The 21,807-nt window shown below is 40.9% G+C and overlaps 1 pseudogene; it reads left to right on the forward strand.

Annotated features, from left to right (window-relative positions):
- The window catches only part of LOC118826951, a 44,028-nt pseudogene extending 29,435 nt beyond the window's left edge, over positions 1-14,593 (forward strand).
- The last annotated feature ends 7,214 nt before the right edge of the window (positions 14,594-21,807 follow it).

Below are 21,807 nucleotides of genomic sequence, written 5' to 3' on the forward strand. Positions count from 1 at the left end.
CGTATAACTGAAGAAGGATGTAGTTTTTTCCATGACTGTAATGAGTATTATGGTTTAATTATTTGGTCTGGTCTGGTTATTATGAGACTGCAGATTTATTTTACCAGCTGGAAAGACAACATTTGTTTGAATAAATATTAATGGATTCTTTTGAAGGAGACTTACTGGGCCGTGCCTTAAAGAATCTTGATGGACTGCTGAAGATGCCATATGGCTGTGGGGAACAAAACATTGCTATTCTTTCCCCCAACATCTACATTCTTCAGTACCTCAAGAACACTGGACAGCTTACTTCAGCCATCCATGAGAGAGCTACTGGTTTCCTCAAGAGCGGTGAGAGAATTTGCCATTATGAAGCTTTTTTTTAGTAGCCACACCAGGCCTACTGAGTAGACTCTGAGCTGGATAAAATGAATTTATTGATTAATTGATTAAGAATAATTTGTCTTTACACAGGATATCAGAGGCAACTGAACTACAAGCATTATAATGGTGCATACAGCACATTTGGCAGCGGAGAGGGGAATACATGGTAATAACTGATTACATGGTAAAAAAATGATTTCACAAATAGCCACTAAGTACAATGCTACTGAACATCCTTGACATTCTGACTAGATAGCCAAACTTTCACTTAACAATTTTCAGTTGCTGTATTATACCGGATTATGTTATAAAACAGGCAGTTTTGAATGTAGATACAAATATATTTCCCCACCACCAGGTTAACTGCTTTTGTACAGAGGACTTTTGGCAAAGCACAGAGTTACATCTTTATTGATCCACGAAACATTGACAGTACGAAGCAATGGCTGATAAGTAAGCAGAGACCAGATGGCTGTTTTATAAGACAAGGACGACTGTTCAACAACAGAATGAAGGTGTGTTATTAGATGGCACATACACTATATGGCCAAAAGTATGTGGACACCCCTCCTTATTATTGAGTTACGGTGGTTTAGCCATACCCTTTGCTAAATCAAGCACATAGCCATGTAATCAGCATAGACAAACAGCAGAATGGGTTGTACTGAAGTGAGGAATGACTTTGAGCATTGCTCTGTCATAGGGTACCACCTTTGCCATGTGTCAGTTTCTGAAGTTTCTGCTCTGCTAGATCTACAAGTGCTGTAAGTGCTATTACTGTGAAATAGAAGCGTCCAGGAGTAACAACAGCTCAGCCACGATGCAGTACACCATGCAAGCTTACAGAGAGGGGTGAAGTGTGCTGAAGCGTGTAGCGTGTAAAAACCACCTCTGTTGTATCACTCACTACTAGTTCCAAAGTGCTTCTGAAAGCTACATCAACACAAGACCTTTGTGTCAGGAACATGAAATTGGTTTCAAAGGTCAAGTAGCTGCACAGAAACCTAAGATAATGATACACAGTGCCAAGCATCGACTGGAGTGGTGTAAAACATGATGCTACTGGACTCTGGAGCACTGGAAACATGCTGGCTGGAATGATGTATCACGCTTCACTATCTGGCAGTCAGAAAATTTGGGACTGACTGGAACACTGATTGTGAGCCAACCTTCTTACCCAACATCAGTGCCTGATCTCACTAATACTCTTTTCACTGAATGGGCACAAATTCCCACAGACACACTCCAAAATCTTGTGGAAAGCCTTCCTAGAAGATTGGAAGCTGTTAAATTAATGCCCATGGTTTTGGTAAGGGATGTCAAATAGGTCACACAGGTGTAATAGTTAGGTGTTCACATACTTTAGGCCATATAGTGTATCTAAAGTCTACACAATTTCTGACCAAAATGGTTTTTATTTTGAGTAACATTCCCATGTATTGTAGGGTGGTGTAAATGATGATGTGACCATAACAGCTTACATCACTGCATCATTGCTTGAACTGGGCCATACGTCCAAGGTAAGGACACTGACCAACCTGTGCAAATTGTAAAGTCTTATATCGACATGTACCTTAATATATTAAGGTAGTCTTAGCAAAAATCATCCAGTCCTAACTACTGGAACTATTAGCATGTTCAGTGTTGTGTTCTTTACTCTTGATCTTGAGCAAGCAGATCCAATAAAACAGAACTGTCCCCCGGACCCACAACGCAAATTTGGTGTTGGCAGTGTGAGCACCTTTGAAAAGAGCAGAGAGGCAACAGCAGCAGCAACAGTTGGCTCTCATAAAGGGCAGTGTGAGCTCCTGAGCTGAGAGGGACAGAGCTCATTGCTCCACCTCCCTGTCACCGCTCCTGCTCCCAGGCTTGGCCACCTGGATCAAACGTGAGGTGTAGGCCTCTCTGCGGAACAGTAGGGAAGAGAAGAAGCACTCTGGGCTTTCTTAGAGCGGGGATGGGAGGGGAAAGAAGGGAAACTCCAAGCCGGGAGGGGAGGGGGAAGGGAGGCTCTGGTCCTCCTCAGAGCAGTGACTGGAGTGGCCAGCACCTGCTGATCACCACCTGCGGCTCCTTAAGTTGTTTCCATCCCTTTTCAGCATCATGAAAAGCAGCCTGCAGTTCCTGCCAGCCAGCCAGGTGCAGGTGGATGATGGTCTGATTGCCTCTTCTTCTGCCATGGAGACTCCCTTGGTGTGTCTGCGCCCAATTCCTGGGTTTTGGCACCTCTGTAGCACACTATATGCTACCCTGGCTTAAAGAAGGCTGTTGGAGGCAGGAGAAACATCTTCAGGAGCCATATTCTTCACTCACAAAACACAAACAAACACTGCTCTTTTCAAAGGCGCTCACACAATCAATGGTAGATCACCATCAGCCAGCTCTCATTAAGGCTGAGAGGAACAGAGCTCATTGCTCCACCTCCCCATTATCACCCCCACTCCCCAGCTCAGCCGCCTGGATCAAACTGCTGCAGAAAAGGAGGCAGGGCTCGGGGCACGCCATTCATCACTCCCTTGCAGTTCTCCTTGCAGTTCTCCTTGTCCTTTTTCAGGGTTCGGGCCCTGCCTTCCTGCTGGCTATCGCGGCACAGGCACACAGCACAACTTGGTCCCAGTTTCTGTCCGCTTGCTCATTGACTCCTGTCACAAATCTGGACTCAAATAAAATGAATTTGCACATGTATCCTGTCACACCAGCTTCTGTAGAATGCTTTGTCACCCAGTGCCCTAACCAGCAGCACTGCTGTAGTTCCTCATAGCTCATAGCTGAAGACGCCGTTATTCCAATTTCCCTTGTGGCCAAAAACAGTGCTGGAGCTTTACGTGGGACAACAATGCAGCATGGTTTGCATTTACTCAGAAAAGTCCCTCTGCAGGCCTCCAAGTATCCTGCTCTGCCAGATTCCATTCTCCTCTCACTGTTTGTCCATGCTAGCTCTCTGTTCTAGTACCTGGTCTCCAGGCTGTGCCACCATCTCATACCAGGCCAGCATAATCCCAGTCCCTTTGACTGCCTTTTTCTTGACCATTGTCTCTAGTCTTTACTCTAGTCCTGTCTCTGTCCCTGTTTCAGGCCCCTCCTCTATCCCAGCTCCCCCTGCAAATCTGGCTCCACATATGGAGATTTTGTTTTCACGGCTTGGGAGAGTGCACTGGTGGGGGTTCTTACTTGTGTCATTGTCCTAGCTGTGTCTTGTCAGTATTCTATCTCCCTTTGCTTGTGTGGCATTCATCTGATGTGTTGTTGTGTTTGTATAGGCTAGTTCACAAGTTTCAGTTTTGCTCTAGTTGTCATGCATCTTTGTGTTTCTTATGTTCCCATGAATTTTGTTGCTCCCAGTTTCTGTCTTAATGGATCCTGAAGCAATTTCTTTCCACTTGCTCATTGACACCAGTTACAATCTTGGATTTAAATAAAATGAACTGGCAAATGTATCCTGTCTCCTTACATGCTGCTGTACTTTTACAATCACAAATTTGTAGACAACAGGGCATCTCCATTTTAATGTCAGTAGGGCTGCTGTGATTAGTTGATGCCACACAGGGTTTGATGACTCTAATGACGTTATTGGAGCAAATTCTCCCTACAGAGCTAGCAGACGTTTTAGTATTAAGAAAGCAGAGAGAGAGGGGAATGATAGAAATTAATGGCATTGTCTATATCATGAAAAGCACTTACCTGTCTGCTGTTTTTACAACTTACCCATCTGTTGTTTACTACTGTTAAGTCCAGTTGAGCCTGGTGCAGTGCCGTCTCTACATTCTCCGACAGAATGAAAGACCTCTCAGGTGCAGTCCGTCCCGGTGGTAAAATGCCAGTCACTCCCAGAAAGCACTCCAGTTGCTCACATAGTCGACGTCGTTATTCTTACACCAGTCTTGGAGCCAGCAGTGCAGCGCGTAGAGCCTGTGTGACTTGTAAAAGACAGTCCATGTCATGACAAAGGGCAGGACTGTGTTTTCTACTCATCTCCAAAGCCACAAATAAATAAAAAAAATGTCAGCTTTGGTTCGGTTTGGTTTCCAGATACCTGTCTTTCTCCGTTAGCAAGTCATTTAATTTTTTTTATATTCGTTATTGGTAATATGAGATAGTCTGACTGAACAATAAGCAGTGACTTCACATGAGTCTTAACAGTCGATGCTGATTGTGAACAGAGTTTGGGGGACAACATCCAAACAATTACATTTTCTTCTACACTTCTTTGGATATTTTTGTTGTAGGATCCTGTTGTGAGTAAAGGATTATCATGTTTAAAGTCTTCTATTGGCAACCTAACAAACACCTATGCCACTGCACTGCTGGCCTACACTTTCAGTCTGGCTGGAGAGAAAGACACTTGTGCGCAGCTGCTGAAGAAGTTGGATAGTGTTGCCATTTCAGGAGGTATGAAACTTTGAACTTTAAGTTCAAATGTTAAGCCATGTTGTGCTGTATTATTGTCTGTAGGTTCATCTCTTAGTATTTCTACATTAGCTAAAGTTTCTTCTTTTCTACAGATGGTCACCTTCACTGGTCTCAGTCTGCATCAGATGACGTTGACTCCTTGTCAGTGGAGATCAGCTCCTATGTTCTGCTAGCTGTTCTGACTGCAGCTGAAGTCACTACTGCTGATTTAGGCTATGCTAACAGGATTGTTAGCTGGCTGGTGAGGCAGCAAAATCCCTATGGAGGCTTCTCCTCCACGCAGGTACTCAGACTATATTCTTAATCTCATAAACAAACAGAAATTAATGATGTCATTCCTAATGATTTTATGTTTGGATCAGGACACAGTGGTGGCCCTCCAGGCTCTGGCTCTGTACTCCACCAAAGTGTTCAGCTCTGATGGCTCCAGCACAGTAACTGTGCTGTCAGAAGACAAAGAGAGTCACCACTTTGATGTGAACCAGAACAACAAGCTATTGTACCAAGAGAGACCACTACAGGATGTTCCTGGCAAATACAGCATTTTGGTGAAGGGCTCTACCTGTGTTACTGTACAGGTCAGTGTGTCTAGATCTTCCTGGCATTGCATTCATGCAGTTTGCATAAAGTTTTTCAAAGCACTTCTCTAAACATTTTATGAGTATTATATATGTTAAGAATGCTGCTGTGGTTAGGGTTGCCTGGAAAAGAAACTGCGAATCTCAGTGGATATTTTGTACCAACATAGTCACACAGTGGCAAGACATGAAAGCCAGTAACACAAATACTCAAGTCACATCAACAACATTGTCCAAAATGTTCTTGCAGATTCCAAAGCAGTGAAAACTCTGACTTCTGGAATTCATAGTACCACATTTATATTCATAACTAGTGTTCTTTAGCTGAGGTAGGACCAGGTATATTTGCCCAAGGATGCCACACTGACTCTGGAGAGCCAGATGTAGCAGTTCCCTTTTGTTTAGAACTGTATTTTTAAAATAGGTGTCACACATCGAGGTATTGCTTCTTCTTCTGAGCTACTGAGTGTTTTTTGTGTATTGCCTTTTGTGTATTGGACTGTATTTTCTGGATTGTGACTATGCCTTTTGCCTCTGCACTTTTTGACCTTGTTTGCTGGCTTTGTTATGTTTGTCTTTTTGTATTTTGTACTGTTTTGGATCTGACCCATGCCTGTTTCCTGACAAAAGGTTGGACAACGTTTTAACTAGTAAAGCCTCTTTTTCAATTCTATTCGTGAGCGTCTGGTCAGTTCTGTCGTGTTACAATAGGATGAAAGCTAGAAGTGCAGGGACTCTTTGAAAACATGCTATCAGCAGAATGCTGGCATGTGCTAGTGTTCCAGTCTTCTTAATGTTACTTGGGCGACCCCCAAGTAATATTAAGGTTTCCTAGACAGACGCTCCTAGACAGGAGCGTCTGTCTAGGAAACCAACAATAGTGACTGAAACTAGTGATTATGGGGTCATCAAGTGAAAATGTAGCTTAGAAAGTATAACCTTTCATTAAAATATAGTCCTGTTTAAATTCTATGCAAGGTAATGCATATCTGCAAGTCCTAGGATTAGTTGCAGAAAATTTCTTTGAGAATAGCCAGTACTTTAATGCCGTCTTCAGAAATGCTAACCTTTATGCAGGCCTCCATGTAAATGCTTGTTGTACACATGGCAGGTGTTTATTTGCTGTTTCACTGGTTTTATCTCTCTTATCCCCACCTGCAGATGACGCTTTTCTACAATATCCCCCCACCTGCTGAAACCAGTACATTACACATCAAGGCTAAAACTGAAGGAGATTGTACAAAATCATTTGGACAAACTCTGGCCATCAACTTCACAGTCACGTACGAATGTGTTTTGATAAAAATGTCATCTGATATGAGGGAACTATAGACTGATAACTTTAGATCATAAGGAGTCTTTTGTTTGCAGTCATTCTGATTTTTTTAAAGGAAATTACTGCTTTTAATTATTTTCAAACACACAAACATGATTTTGAAATCATAGAACCACAGGTTACTGAACTTTTACAGCTGAATTAAACTTTACAACATGTCTGAAACTTGCGCATTAAATAGTTTGTTAAAGCTACCTTCAATATGGGAAAAAACACTGTACATTTGATGTCAGTGTAAATTCTGTGATTAATGACCAGTCTTCTTTAATTTCTTCTTCAGATATAATGGGGCTCTAAACAGTACTAACATGGTGATAGTGGATATAAAAATCTTATCAGGATTCACAGCAGATCCCAGTAATGTAAGTAGTAGTGTTTATTGTAACAAACACACACAGACCTCACCCTCATGTTAACCTCAGTGACAATAATAAATGTTTTTGCTCTTTCATTTTATAAAAAATGAACTTGCAGCTTTGGTAAAAAATAAAAAAAAAAGTTCCAAACTCAGGACTATTTCATTTGTCCTCACACTGCAGTTCAGACCAACCAGTTCTTTGTAAGTATTTATTAATTTGAAGAGAAGTAATTATTTTGTTTCCTCAGCTAAAAAACAGCCCACTTGTGGAGCGAGTCGATTCCAAAGATGACCATGTACTCATGTATATAAAAGAGGTGAGAGAAAATCACAGCTTACTATCTTTATGTTACACGTACAGTACTGTGAAGATGTCACAGACATATTCAGTCAAATACATAATCAGTTCTTCATTTGACATAAACATGTGCTGCTGTACTGTAAAAACTTAAATTGATTTAAAATGTTGATTTTGTTTATCTAAACTAAAATGTAGATGAACAAATTTAAAATATGTATTTAAAAAACAGTTATATTGCTTTCCACCACATGAAGTACTTTTAATTTTAGGTTTATCTAATAAACCTTTTTAACAGTGCATGAAATAGCTAGAGTGCACAATGAAGTCAGGAACAAAACCTGTGTTGTTATATCGATATTCTTCTATCCAAGATGATCATCAATATAGTGGTTATTTGTATTTATTGCATTAATTCTATAGAATTTTAACTGGCAAAATATTTTGCAGAGTACTGATAGTAAGACGTGTGACAAAAACCAACACCACAAACAAAAACCACAGCCACTACATTTCACCAGAACAACTTCAGTGTGCCAGTCACTGGAAATTCTATTCTTCTAAAATATAACTTATAGCTCTTGCTAATACCAGCCTGACTCTGAATAAAATAACCAACTGCTTTTTTACAGTTTTCTGCTGGTAACCAGACATGTCATGGAATATAACCAGTTCTGTTTCTGTTTTTGTAGAGCTACCTAATTTATTTCAGTTTTAAAAAGGTTTTCCCCATTTTCAGTAGACAGTGTAATTAACTGTACAAACTCTGATGATCCTCCTGTGGTTGACAGAGAATATTCTGCCTGTCTCTGTACCCTCTATTTATTAACTGATTAACTAATCTCATCTCTAACCAAAGGTATGCATTGTTATTCATATTTCTATGGCCTCTGGTAACAGTTAAATTATTAGTTTGTGATTTTCTAAATTGTTAATGTGAACAGATTAGTATATTATATGAACTATCTATAAATATATATATATATATATATATATATATATATATATATATATATAATATTATTATAATATATGAACTATATTATTTCTGTAGAACCTTTTCCAAATAAGATTTAATGTGACATTTATATAATACAACATGTATTATATACTTAAGTAGAATGTGTCTCCTGTGGTTGTGGTCAGTAGTGGTTTGTGTAGTCGAGAATGAGTTCTGGCAGAGCACATCTGCTAACATTATTAGTAATTTCACACTGCAAAGCAACACTATTGTTATTTGATTCTTCTTCTTCTTCTTCTTTTTCTTCTACTTCATTTTCTTTTTCTTCTTCTGCCGGATTTTTGTCCACTAATTCATCCTGCAGTTTTTGAGATATTGACACTGATTCAACTCCGGAATGTTTGGTCTGATCGGGAATGGGGTGCTTGTGTACACTGTATTTCTGCTCGACCAAAATAATCTGTTCCGCATATGCTATGTCAGTGCAGACCCCTAAGCATGAATTCAATGTTGTTCTCACCTGCACTTATCTGTTTGTCCTTTTTTTTTCTCATTCTGTCTTTCTCCCTTAGAGTCCCATTGATTTTCGCCCACACCCCAGCCCTTTTATTTCCTTTACACGACAGCCACGGAACTGCATGTACTCACTCAGGGCAGCTCGCCAAACTCTAATGCACAGCCATACTGACCCGCAGTCCTCTGTGTGTCATTTTTTCATCCCTCCCTCCTCTTGTACACTCCCATTCATTTCCAACACCACACAGCTACCACTTGGCAACTCCCTACAAACAACTTAATAAACACCTCGCACACCATGTCAACTGCCTGCCAACACCTTACCAACTACCTGTGATACCACAGCCACCACCTAGTAACACTTTAGCAACCACCTGGGATACCATACCAAATGCCTTGCAACATTATTGCAACCACATAGCAACACCTCAGCAACCACCTGGAATTCTACTGCAACTATACATATCAACACCATAGTAATCATATAAAATACCATAGCAACCGCCTGACATCATCTTAGCAACCATAAATGGCTTCAACTTTGCAATCATTATTTTGGCGATAGAATATCTATACATATGTGTATATATATGTATGTTCTGGTCCATAAATTTTCATCTTTTTCCAGACTTTCCAAACCCAGCAAGAACCCTGCAATTTACATGCATGTCAGCTTGAAGTACAGATTTGAAAAAAATTATAAACAAACAAAGTAATAATTGACTGTTCATAAAACTATTCGCTAGAGGCCAAAAATACACTCCTTTGGTTGCAGGTGATATTTTAAGACAAATATAAATGTCACTGTTCTATTGAAACACTAGCCAGTTGAGCAGTAAGTTTCAAAGTCACATCTTTTCTTTTTGCCACCTTTATCCAAAATTGATGTCAACTGGGCCTGCTCAATATCTTAATACATGCCACAGAGCATGGGTTTTGATACCTTAAAAGGCTAATGCACATTCTCATATTTGGAAGTGTGAACCAATTTGCACATCAACATGCAAATGGGACAACTGCTAAAATAGTACAGTATTGAGTGGACCAGCCTGCTTACTTCTCATCTTTGGAAAACAAAACACCATTCTTGTCTGCAGGAGCATGTGTGCCAGTGTTTCTTCTGAACAGTGATTCTCCTTTAAAGTCCTCTTAAGGGGCAGGGACAGTTGAAGAGAGGGCTCACAGAAATATCTGATTGTGTATGTGTCCTGCCTTCAAATTCACTTGGTTCTAAATATACCAAGTGATTATATTATTACTGTCTGTTAGATAATGAATGAGGTGTTGCTATTCAGGAGTTAACAATGATCAGGAACAATATAAAATGAAACAATGGTAACTCACTATTAATGAGCTAGGAGTTAATGATGATCTGGAACAGTACTACAAAGGAAAACACATGGATACTCATTAGTAATGAACTAGGAGTTCATGATGATCAGGACCAGTATTATAAAAAAGTAAGAGTAAACAAGTTGTTTATAGAGTCCTTTTTTATTTGTGAACAGTCCAAATGTGAAAACATTCCTGAGTTAGCTAGCTATATGATTGAAAATAATACAAGCAAACAAAATTAAATCAAAATCTGTCATTACTACTGATGGAGAAAGTCTGAGAGCTGAGACTGATCACAGCATGTTCTACATTAATTACACATCTTTCTGTTTCATATCTGAGGCACAAACTTTTACTGCCTATTAGCTTAGTTCATGTTAGCTAAATTAACTAGCTAGCTAGCATGCACTCATAACAGAACATAAGCAGCAGCTTTAGGTTTAATAAAGCACAATTATGAACGAACATGGTAAAAGACATTGTTCCCGAGGACCATACCTACTTAGCTCAGATTAGTAAGTGAGTCAGCCAACTGTATCTCTACATTTGTGCTGAGTCTGTTGTGCTAGTTCGCTCTTAACAGAAATGTCAATGCTGTCATAATTCTACAGTTAAATGTAAGTTCATTTTATTCAACAGAACACTAAAATGTTAATTATTTTAAATGTCAAATCATCTTTTTATTTATACAACAACAACAACAACAATAATAATAATAATAATAATAATGATAATAATAATAATAATAGTAATCAGTAGTAGTGGATTGTGGTGATAGAGGACTTGCTAATAAGCACTGACTAAGATGCACCTAAATGAGTGCATATTTGCAGTACTTCCATGAAAAATGCAGAACATTTTTTTACCTACATTTTTTTCTACCAGGCCTTTTTGCTGAAGCCCACCTGACACTTGGCCTATAAACAATTTGACTTTAGCACTCTGTATTTTATATTTTATTCCAAATAAAGTCTAATTGATCTTTCCATGATGGCTAAACTGGGCAGACCAGATTTTTTTCATTTAATAATAAAAATGGTTTTGTGTTTGGTTTATATTTAGTTGATCTTAGGTTGTGGTTCTGAATAGATTTTAGAGAAGAAGATAGGACTAATAGGACAGAATAGGACTAATATCATAATATAATATTTCACAATATTTTCAATCTATATATTATTTAATGTTTAGTTTTACAAAATATGTTAAAAGTATAATATTCATCTATATATAATGTATAATGAATGGTGGTTTCAGTGGTTTTTCTCTTCTTTCTTCTTATTTTTAGATTCTGAAAAATCTTATCTCTGTTTCAATCTTGTCTTGTTCTCACCACTCCTTTTTTTTAGTAGTAGTATAAATATAAAGAGAACCTGACATCTAAAATAATCAACATTTTAGAGTTCTGTTGAATTAAATAAACTTACATTTAACAGTAGAGTTGCACAGGACCCTTATTATGATGCTTTGGTGTTTCTGTTGAGTGCCTGTGAAATTTTTGCAAATGCTGGTAAAGGAGAGCAGTTAATCCTGCATTCTCAGTGGATTAGTTTGATAATTCTGTTCATAATTCTGTTTTAATTCTGACTGTCTGTATCTCCTGAGGGCGGCACGGTGGCGCAGTGGGTAGCGCTGTCGCCTCACAGCAAGAATGGCCTGGGTTCGATTCCCGACTGGGCAACCGGGGTCATTTCTGTGTGGAGTTTGCATGTTCTCCCCGTGTCTGCGTGGGTTTACTCCGGTTTCCTCCCACAGTCCAAAAACATGCAGTCAGGCTGCTTGGACATGCTTAATTGCCCCTAGGTGTGAGTGTGTGTGACTGTGTCTGTCTGTCTGCCCTGCGATGGACTGGCAACATGTCCAGGGTGTATCCTGCCTTCTGCCCAATGACAGCTGGGGTAGGCTCCAGCACCCCACCGTGACCCAGAAGGATAAGTGGTTTAGATGATGTCTGTATGTATGTATCTCCTGATGTACGATGAGTAAATCAGACTCATGACAGACCCCCGGGCTGCTAATGTGAGACTTTTGATTTTTCTTTAGGTTTTCTTTAGACTACAGCACTAATGTAAAGACACACTTAGCTGACTCGCTAACTAATCTGAGCTAAGTAGGTACGGTCTTCATGTACAACGTCCATTTTAGCAGGTTGGTTCATAATTATAAGCACATGTTAGTGCTTTATTAAACCTAAAGCTGCTGCTGATGTTCTGTTATGAGTGCATACTAGCTAGCTAGTTAATTTAGCAAACATGAGCTAAGCTAATAGGCAGTAAAAGGTTGTGCCTCAGATATGAAACAAAGATGTGTAATTACTGTACTATCAGATCAGTCTCAGCTCTCAGACTTTCTCCTTCAGTAGTAATGACAGATTTTGATTTAATTTTGTTCGCTTGTATTATTTTCAATGATATAGCTAGCTAACTCAGGAATGTTTTCATATTTAGACTGTTCATTAAAAAATACTCAAACAACTTATTTACTCTTACTTTTTTCAATATTTCTTGTACTGCAGTACATTTATTTATAATGTATTTCACTTTATATTACTGGTCCTGATCATCATTAACTCCTAGTTCATTAGCAATGAGTTACTATGGGTTTCACCTTATAATACTGTACCTGATCATCATTCACTCCTAATTCATTAATAGTGAGTTACCATGTGTTTCACTTTATAATACTGTTCCAGATCTTCATTAACTCCTAGTTCGTTAATGATGAGTTACCATGTGTTTCAGTTTATACTATTCTTTATCATTATTAACTCCTAGTTTATTAATAATGCATTACCATTGTTTCATGTTATACTGTTCCTGATCATTGTTAACTCCTAATAAAGAAAAGCAACACCTCATTCATTATCTAACAGATAGTAATTACATGATCACTTGGTAATATTTAGAACCAAGTGAATTTGAAGGCAGGACACATACACAGTCAGATATTTCCATGAGCCCACTCTTCCACTGACCCTGCCCTCAAGAGAACTTTAAAGGAGAACTACTGTTCAGAAGACACATTGGCACACATGCTCGTGCAGAAAAGAATGGTGTTTTGTTTTCCAAAGATGAGTAGTAAGCAGACTGGTCCACTCAATACTGTACTATTTTAACAGTTGTCCCATTTGTAGGTTGATGTGCAAATTGGTTCACACTTCCAAATATGAAGATGTGCATTAGCCTTTTAAGGTTTTTGATCAAAACAAACACATGAGGGACATCAGTCAGGGCAGTGTGGTGTGATGCCTCCAGCCATCTCTGAGGATACCTGTTTCTTTGAATAGAAATGGAGGATATAATCCATTATATTGTAGAGACTGCACACTGTGTAGTGTATTTCACTACTGTTAGAAGTGTTGGAATACACTACATCAGTTAGTAGTTCAGCAGGAACCTTGTCAGAGTCAGCTATTAAGCAATTAATGTTGAATTGGTCGATAATTTATGAGTAGTTATTCTAAGAAACCATAGTTACTAAGTAATTCTCTATGAGACTCAGTAGTTACTGTTTAGTTAATAATGAACTACACTAATCATTAGTTCACTATTACCTACTGAGTAGTTAACTAGTAGTCCTTGGTAGTTAAGAGTAGTTACTTAAGTGTTAATGCAGCACTACTCATTCATTCCTTCTTAGTTCCCGAGTAGTCACTTAATAACTACAAAACAGTATTGTAAAGTGTTACTAACATACTTTACTTTAATGTAAGTCATTGGAACCAGACATTTTTACAAGTAATTCTGGGCAATTTCTCTTGATCCATTCATCTTGAAATTTACACATAATATTAAGGACAGTAGGTATTTTCAAATTATGTCAAAAACTGAAAAACAACAAAAATGGAGATACGAGGTTTTGCTCTGACAGCAGCGATGTATTCAGTCTTTCCTTTAATGTGTCATCTGTCTGTATATATGAGGCATGAACATGATCACTGTTGAAAATGGTAAATTGAAAAAGTTCTTGTTTAAACTTTGTGTGAAACAAAAGAATCTGATTTCTGCAGCAAACTGAACAGGTAAAACAGGAGCATTTTTACAGTACAATGTCTGGTTTGTTTCAACAGGTACCAAAGGATATTCCTATAAATTATCAGCTACATCTTAAACAGGTGCTTCCAGTCAAGAACCTCAAACCAGCTGTGATCAAAGTTTATGATTACTACCAAACAAGTAAGATTTTCCTGGGCTTTATGATTCACTATTCAGGTAATTGTATTGCTTTCATTTACTGAATTTCATTACCTCTTTCATTTAGGTGACCAGTCTGAGACAGAGTACTCCTCCCCCTGTGTGTGAGCACTCAGACCTGCAGCCTCACAGTATAAGACACAGAGAACACTTACACCATCTGTATATCGGTTTTACTTTCTGTTCTCAAGAGATAACGGAATAAGACTGTTTCTGATCAATAAATATGGATGTCAGGCAACTCATGTGCTGCTTTGTTGTTGTAACCAGAGAAGTAAAAGGACAAATTTAAGATCCAAAAACTAGTTTAATACAAACTCTTTGCCAAAAACCCCAGAAAACAATGCAAATAGTCTAAAATATAGATATTCCAAAAAGTCAACAGAAAACAGATATAAAAATGAATACATAAAACAAGACCAAATCTAGAAGGATATCAGGTGAGAGCTCTGAAGGAGAGAAGGGGAGTTTTCTGCTTATGTGACAGAGTAACCAAATTTCTGGCTTTAAACTATTCTGTAATGTGATTGTTTTGCACAGCAGCTGCTGATATCTTTAACAGTAACTTGTATGAAATTGATTAAAATATATACTGTCTGTTCATTTTAAAGTTTAATAGATTTACTGTGGAATATTTGTGTTGTAACATGACAACCTGATTAGATCACACAAATTAGTAATAATCAATCTGTTTCAAATTTCACAGCACAAAAGACAAAAAGAAATCTGCTGTTTACAATATGAATACATCATATTAGAGAATGCTTTAAAGCCAAAACTTTGGTGTAACGGTGATTACAGAAGGTAGACGCTTGCGGATAAAGGAGTTCAACCAGGCTTTAATGTTGAAATCGGAATCCAAACTCGTAGTCGAAAAGCAGGCAAAAATGTCAAGGCATAAAAACAGAGAACCAAAGCAAACAATCCAGAGGGGTAAACCAGAAATCAAAGTTGGGGAAACAAGAGTACAAGTCATACACGAAAAATAACACAATAGAAGTAAAGCTCAGTAGTTCACGAATGAAGCAATACCTCGCAACTATTGCTAAAGCCCGGGCTTATAAGCTACTCTAAAGTAGTCGTGACAAAACATACAGGTGTTACACATTAAAACTCAGGCGACCGTGAACGCTGATAGGAGTGAGTGTGGAGATCAGCAGTCAGCTGATCTCGCTCTTCACTCTGGGAGATGTAGTCCGTGTGTGGAATGGAGTCTGTAGGCAGTGAGGAGGTCATGTGATCTCCCAGAGAATTCTCGTTGGTGGTATTCGTGACATTACCCCCCCCCCGAAGAGTCCAGGACTGCCTCGGAACAAGGCCGGCCAGGACGAGCACCATTAACTCCACCTGAACCATGAACAGGGGCCGACCCAGAGCTGCCGAGGCGCCGATTAGTGGAGGACCATTGTCGTGGATGCCCCATACGAGCAGGGAGGGAGCTAGAGAGCCCCTTATTTGGGCGCCCTCGGGGACAAGGAGCAGGCTTGTTTGGATGTTGACTGTGAAAGTCCGCCACCAGTCCTGGGTTCAGGACGTCTCTTGCTGACACCCAACTCTGCTCCTCCGGTCCGTATACCTCCCAGTCCACTAAATACTGGAGTTGTCCTCCATGCCTCCTGGAGTCCAGCAGCCTTCGGACAGTGCAGACTGGCGCCCCATCTATCTCCACAGGTGGAGGTGGCACCTCGCCCGGCGTAACCTCGTCCAAAGGACCTGGAGCAACAGGTTTGAGGAGAGATACATGAAAAGAACGTGAAACACGATATCAGGGGGGCAAGTCTAGTCTATAAGTTACATCCTTTATTCGTTTCACAATTTTAAACGGCCCTATATATTTGGGCTGTAACTTTCTGCTTCCCTCTAAATGACAAAAGTCCCTCGTGGAGAGCCACACACGGTCCCCAGGTTGATAAACCGGAGTCTCACTCTGGCGTTGGTCCGCTTGTTCCTTGCTCCTTTTCAGCACATGCTCAATACGTTGATGTGTTTTCTCCCACACCTGTTCACTCCTCCGCATCCATTCGTCCACTGCAGGGACGTCAGTGCTTACTCCCGTCCAGGGTGCTAATGGTGGTTGGTACCCCAAAATACACTGAAATGGAGTCATCCCTGTGGTAGAGCTAACTAACGAATTCTGTGCTATTTCCGCCCAGGGTAGAAAACGCGACCAGTCGGTAGGGTTGTCATAGCAAAACAGTCTCAGAAATTTACTCAGTTCCTGATTAGCTCTTTCACATTGTCCATTCAATTGTGGGTGATATCCAGAGGTGAGGCTAATGCTAACCCCCAAACTCTCAAAGAAGGCAGTCCAAACTTGGGAAGTGAATTGTGATCCCCTATCTGACACAATGTCTTCTGGTACCCCATAAAATCAAAAAACCTGTTGAAACAGTGCCTCAGCTGTCTGAAATGCGGTGGGCAATGCATTAAAGGGAACAAGTCTGAACCCCTTAGAAACACAATCTATGACCGTTAAGATCGTGGTATGGCCTTGAGACTCGGGTAAGTCCGTAACAAAATCTACTGCTAAATGAGACCAGGGTCTGCTAGGAATGGACAAGGGCATGAGTTTGCCTGCTGGCAATGCTTTAGGGGTCTTACATTGGGCACATGTGGAACATGAACTAATAAAAGAATGAATGTCCTTATTCATAGTCTCCCACCAGTATCTATTGGCTATCAGTTGCTGTGTCCTGGTCTCTCCTGGATGGCCTGAAGCAAGGGATGAGTGAGCCCAGGTAATTAGGGAAGTGCGGAATTGGTTGGGTACATATATCTTCCCTGAAGGACAATGATCTGGTATCTCTATATTTGGTAGTGCTCTCTCAATTTCTTCTATAAGTGCCATTAGCTCCCAGCTAATGGCACTTATATGTACTTCAGGTGGAAGGATACTTTCCACCTGGTCTACCGAGCTGTTAGGGGTGTCTGAATTATGGATTCTAGATAAAGCATTCGCTTTGGTGTTTCTGGATCTGGGTCTATAAATGATGCTAAACTTGAAGCGAGAGAAGAAGTGGGACCACCTAGCTTGGCGTGAATTCAATCGTTTAGCAGAACGTACTCTAGATTCTTGTGGTCGGTTAGTACCACGAAAGGGTGTGTAGCACCTTCTAGCCAGTGTCGCCACTCTTCGAGAGCTAATTTAATTGCCAATAACTCTCTATCTCCTATACCATAATTTCGTTCTGCTGAGGAGAGTTTGTGCGAGTAAAAGGCTACAGGGAATAACTTGGGAGGTGATCCTGAACATTGAGATAGCACTGCCCCTACTCCTGTCTCAGAAGCATCTATTTCTATAACAAAGGGCTTGGAAGGGTCTGGGTGTTTCAAAATAGGGGCCGTGGTAAAGGCTAGTTTGAGTTTCTGGAAAGCCCTGTCCGCCTGCTCTGTCCAGATTAATTTCTTACTGGCAACCTTGAGTAATGAAGTGAGAGGAGCCGCAATACCACTAAAGTTCCTGATGAACCGACAGTAGAAGTTGGCGAAACCTAGAAATCTTTGTAATTCCTTTACTGAAGTGGGTGTGGGCCATTGAAGCACTGCATCTACTTTGTGATCATCCATGATCACACCTTGTGGACTGATAATATAACCAAGGAATGACACTGTTTGTATGTGAAACTTGCATTTTTCTCCTTTTAAGTACAAACTATTCTCAAGTAATCTTTGCAAGACAGATCGAACATGCTTAACATGCGAGTCCTTATCTGGGGAATAGACTAGGATGTCATCCAGGTATGCAATTACATATTTCCCAAGCATCTCTCTGAGTGTTTCATTTATGAAGGCTTGAAAAACAGAGGGGGCGATAGAGAGCCCGAAGGGCATCACCTGGTACTCATAGTGCCCTCTAGTGGTCACGAAAGCTGTCTTCTAACTCATCCCCTTCTCTTATTCTAATTAGATTGTATGCACTTCTGAGATCGAGTTTGGTAAAGTACTTAGCTCCTTTTAATTGTTCTAATGCAACAGGTACCAGGGGCAGAGGATAAGGGTAATTTTTGGTGACTTGATTGAGGGCTCGATAATCGATACAAGGGCGTAATCCCCCGTCTTTCTTTTTAATGAAAAAGAAGCTAGAGGCAACGGGGGAGGTGGATGGTCTAATAAATCCTTGTTCTAGGGCTTCATTGATGTATGTGTCTAGTGCCTTCTCTTCTTCTTGTTTCAGTGGGTATATATGAGCCTTGGGGAAAACAGCGTTCTCTACAAGTTCAATGGCACAATCATATGACCTATGTGGAGGTAACTTTGTGGCATTATTTTTACTAAAGACCTCTCTTAGATCGAGATAGTCAGCTGGGACTTGGAATTCGTCGTTAACATTGGGGCTTTCTATAGAAGTGGATGCTAAGTTGATGGAGGGGGAGCTGATACAGTTCTGTAAACAAAAGTCAGACCACTTTTCAATGGCATGCTTTTTCCAGGAAATGGAGGGATTGTGTTTCTCTAGCCACGGGAGACCCAAAATCATCTCAAATTCGGAATAGGGTAATACTAATAAGGGTAATGTCTCTGAATGAAGTGCGCTTGTCTGTTAGCTGTACTGGTCTGGTGACTTCTGAGATGATCCCCAACGCTGCTGGACATGCATCAAGCGCTGTCACCTTCAAAGTTTTCTCCAAAGTCTCCACTGGAATCTGCAGCTGCTCCACCACTCTTGCATGTATAAAATTGCCTTCAGCTCCGGAATCAATCAAGGCTGAAACGACAAGAGATTGTGGCTGACAGTATATCGTAACAGGTAACATAACAGACTTAGAAACCAACCCCTTTGTGGGTACACTCACCACATTAGCACGTGTAAACTCCACGTGCTGTCCAGGGGTCGGCGCCTTCGTTATTTGTGGCCTGGTGCGGCACTCACGGAGTCGATGTCCGGCTTTCCCACAATAAAGACACAGTTGTTCCTTGAATTGTCGTTGTCTTTCTTCTTGGGAAAGCCAAAAAGATTCACATTGCATGGGCTCGGTGCCGTCGAGCAGTTCAGGAAACGACTTTAACTCGGGTTAATGTTCTCTTGGCTCTTGTTTCCTCTTTGGATGGCGTGCGGTGATGGAGTAGCTGATCCAGTCATATGGCTTGATCAGTTGGTCGAGACTCAAATCATCATCCTTGCATGCCAGTTCACTCCGAATATCTGCATTTAATCCTTGGCGAAACATAACTAACAACGCGGCATCGTTCCACCCACTACTAGCTGCTAGAATTCAGAATTCCAGAGAATAATCAACCACTGAGCGATGGCCTTGATGTAGTCGAGACAATAGTTCACCACTAACCTTGCCCTTGTACAAATGATCAAAGACCGTCTTGAATTCCGTTAAAAACTGGGCAGGATAGTCGATGAATATGAGACCAACTCGCAGTAGCCTATTCTAAGGCTTTATTAGCTAATCGCAACACTATAAAAGCTATCTTAGCTTGATCTGAACTGAAGGGAGAGTTTTCAAAAAATACTGCACATTGCAGTAAGAACCCACGGCATCTATCTGGATCTCCCTCAAATTTATCATGTTTACTTACAGAGAATTAGAAGAGGCTTCATGTTGTGCTTGGGGAGCCTGAGATATAACTTCCTGTGTCGCTAAGTTCATGTTTTGCAACTGGCTGGATAATCCTCTCACACTTTCCACTAGTTGAGCCAGCTGGCTTTGCTGTTCGGTTTGTTGCTGAGCTAGCGTCTCCAGAGAATGAGTTAACCCTGTCAACACTTGTTGATGACGCCCAGGCAACTGTCCTTGCTCGGTCAGAGCTTTCCGGAAAGCTTCCTGATCCGCCGTCTGCATGATGGCAAGGTATTCTGTAACGGTGATTACAGAAGATAGACGCTTGCGGATAAAGGAGTTCAACCAGGCTTTAATGTTGAAATCGGAATCCAAACTCGTAGTCGAAAAGCAGGCAAAAATGTCAAGGCATAAAAACAGAGAACCAAAGCAAACAATCCAGAGGGGTAAACCAGAAATCAAAGTCAGGGAAACGAGAGTACAAGTCATACACGAAAAATAACACAATAGAAATAATGCTCAGTAGATCACGAATGAAGCAATACCTCGCAACTAACTATTGCTAAAGCCCGGGCTTATAAGCTACTCTTTTTTTCCGGTTCCGGTGCGCTGTAGAATGGCCGCACTGGTGAGAGCTCCGGGTAAACTCTACAGTTTTTTGTGTTCTATTGTGCTGTTTCTTTGTTTTTTTACACATACCGCTTTTGGGATCATTCAGTATGATTGACAAACTCTTTTGACCATCCGATCATCGCTCAAGACGGACTTTAACACAAACACACGCTCGGACGTGAGCGGCTGCCCCTTCGCTGCTTCTCTGCCTCTTTGTTTACCAACACATGCGCACCGGCGGAGCAGGAGAAAGCGCAAGAGGGGCAGACGCGCCGGGATATTATGCAGGACAAGGAAAAGGTGCCTCAACCCTCCGCTTCCAAGTATTCTGCTTACAAATGTTCAATCACTGGACAACAAAATGGACGAGCTGAACGTGCAGATCAGGCTTCAGCGCGACATCGAGAGCTGCTGCGTTTTAGTGCTCCCAGAGATGTGGCTCTCCGCGGCAATACCGAACAATGGCATCACACTGGCCGGCTTCACCATCTACCGCCAGGACAGAACTCTGGACTCTGGTAAGGGCAGAGGCGGCGGGGTATGTGTTATGGTTCTAGCCAGTCACTGCTCTCCAGACATTGAACTCATAACAGTCAAAGTTCGACCCTTTTTTTTGCCCAGGGACTTTAGCTCAGGGACTTTAGCTACAGTCTACATCCCACCTAAGGCAGATAAGTCACGTGCTTTGGAAGTTTTGTACGAGACCATTAATGGACTTGAGAACGTTCACCCTGAGGCTGTTTTTATTGTGGTTGGGGATTTTACCAGGGCAAACTTGAAGAAGGTTCTGCCCAAATACTACCAGCACATTAAATTTCCCACCCGAGGAGAACGGACTCTTGACCACTGCTACACCGCAATCAAGAACAGTTACAAACCCCTTCCCTTCGGCAAAGCTGATCACACCTCTATTCTTCTCCTGCCCGCATACAAACAAAGACTTAAACAGGTAAAACCAGTTCTCAGATCAGTCTATCAATGGAGTGAGGAGGCCATCTTCACACTTCAGGACTGCTTTGAATCCACAGACTGTAAGATGTTCCATGATGCGGCTGGCACAGACATCAATGAATACACTGACTCCATCACAAGCTACATAAATAAATGCACTGAAGACATTGTACCAAAAATCAATGTCAGAACTTTTCCCAACCAGAAACCCTGGATCAATGCTGAGGTTCGAGCCAAACTAAGAGCTCGGGCTGCTGCCTACAACTCTGGTGACCCGGGCTAGCTACAAGAAGGCCAGATATGACCTTCAGAGGACCATCAGGCTGGCCAAAAGGAGCTACAGGGACAGAGTGGAATCCAACTATCTTGGCTCTGATCTCAGACGT

Source organism: Colossoma macropomum, unplaced genomic scaffold (assembly GCF_904425465.1).
Source record: "Colossoma macropomum unplaced genomic scaffold, Colossoma_macropomum, whole genome shotgun sequence".
Taxonomy (NCBI): Eukaryota; Metazoa; Chordata; class Actinopteri; order Characiformes; family Serrasalmidae; genus Colossoma; species Colossoma macropomum.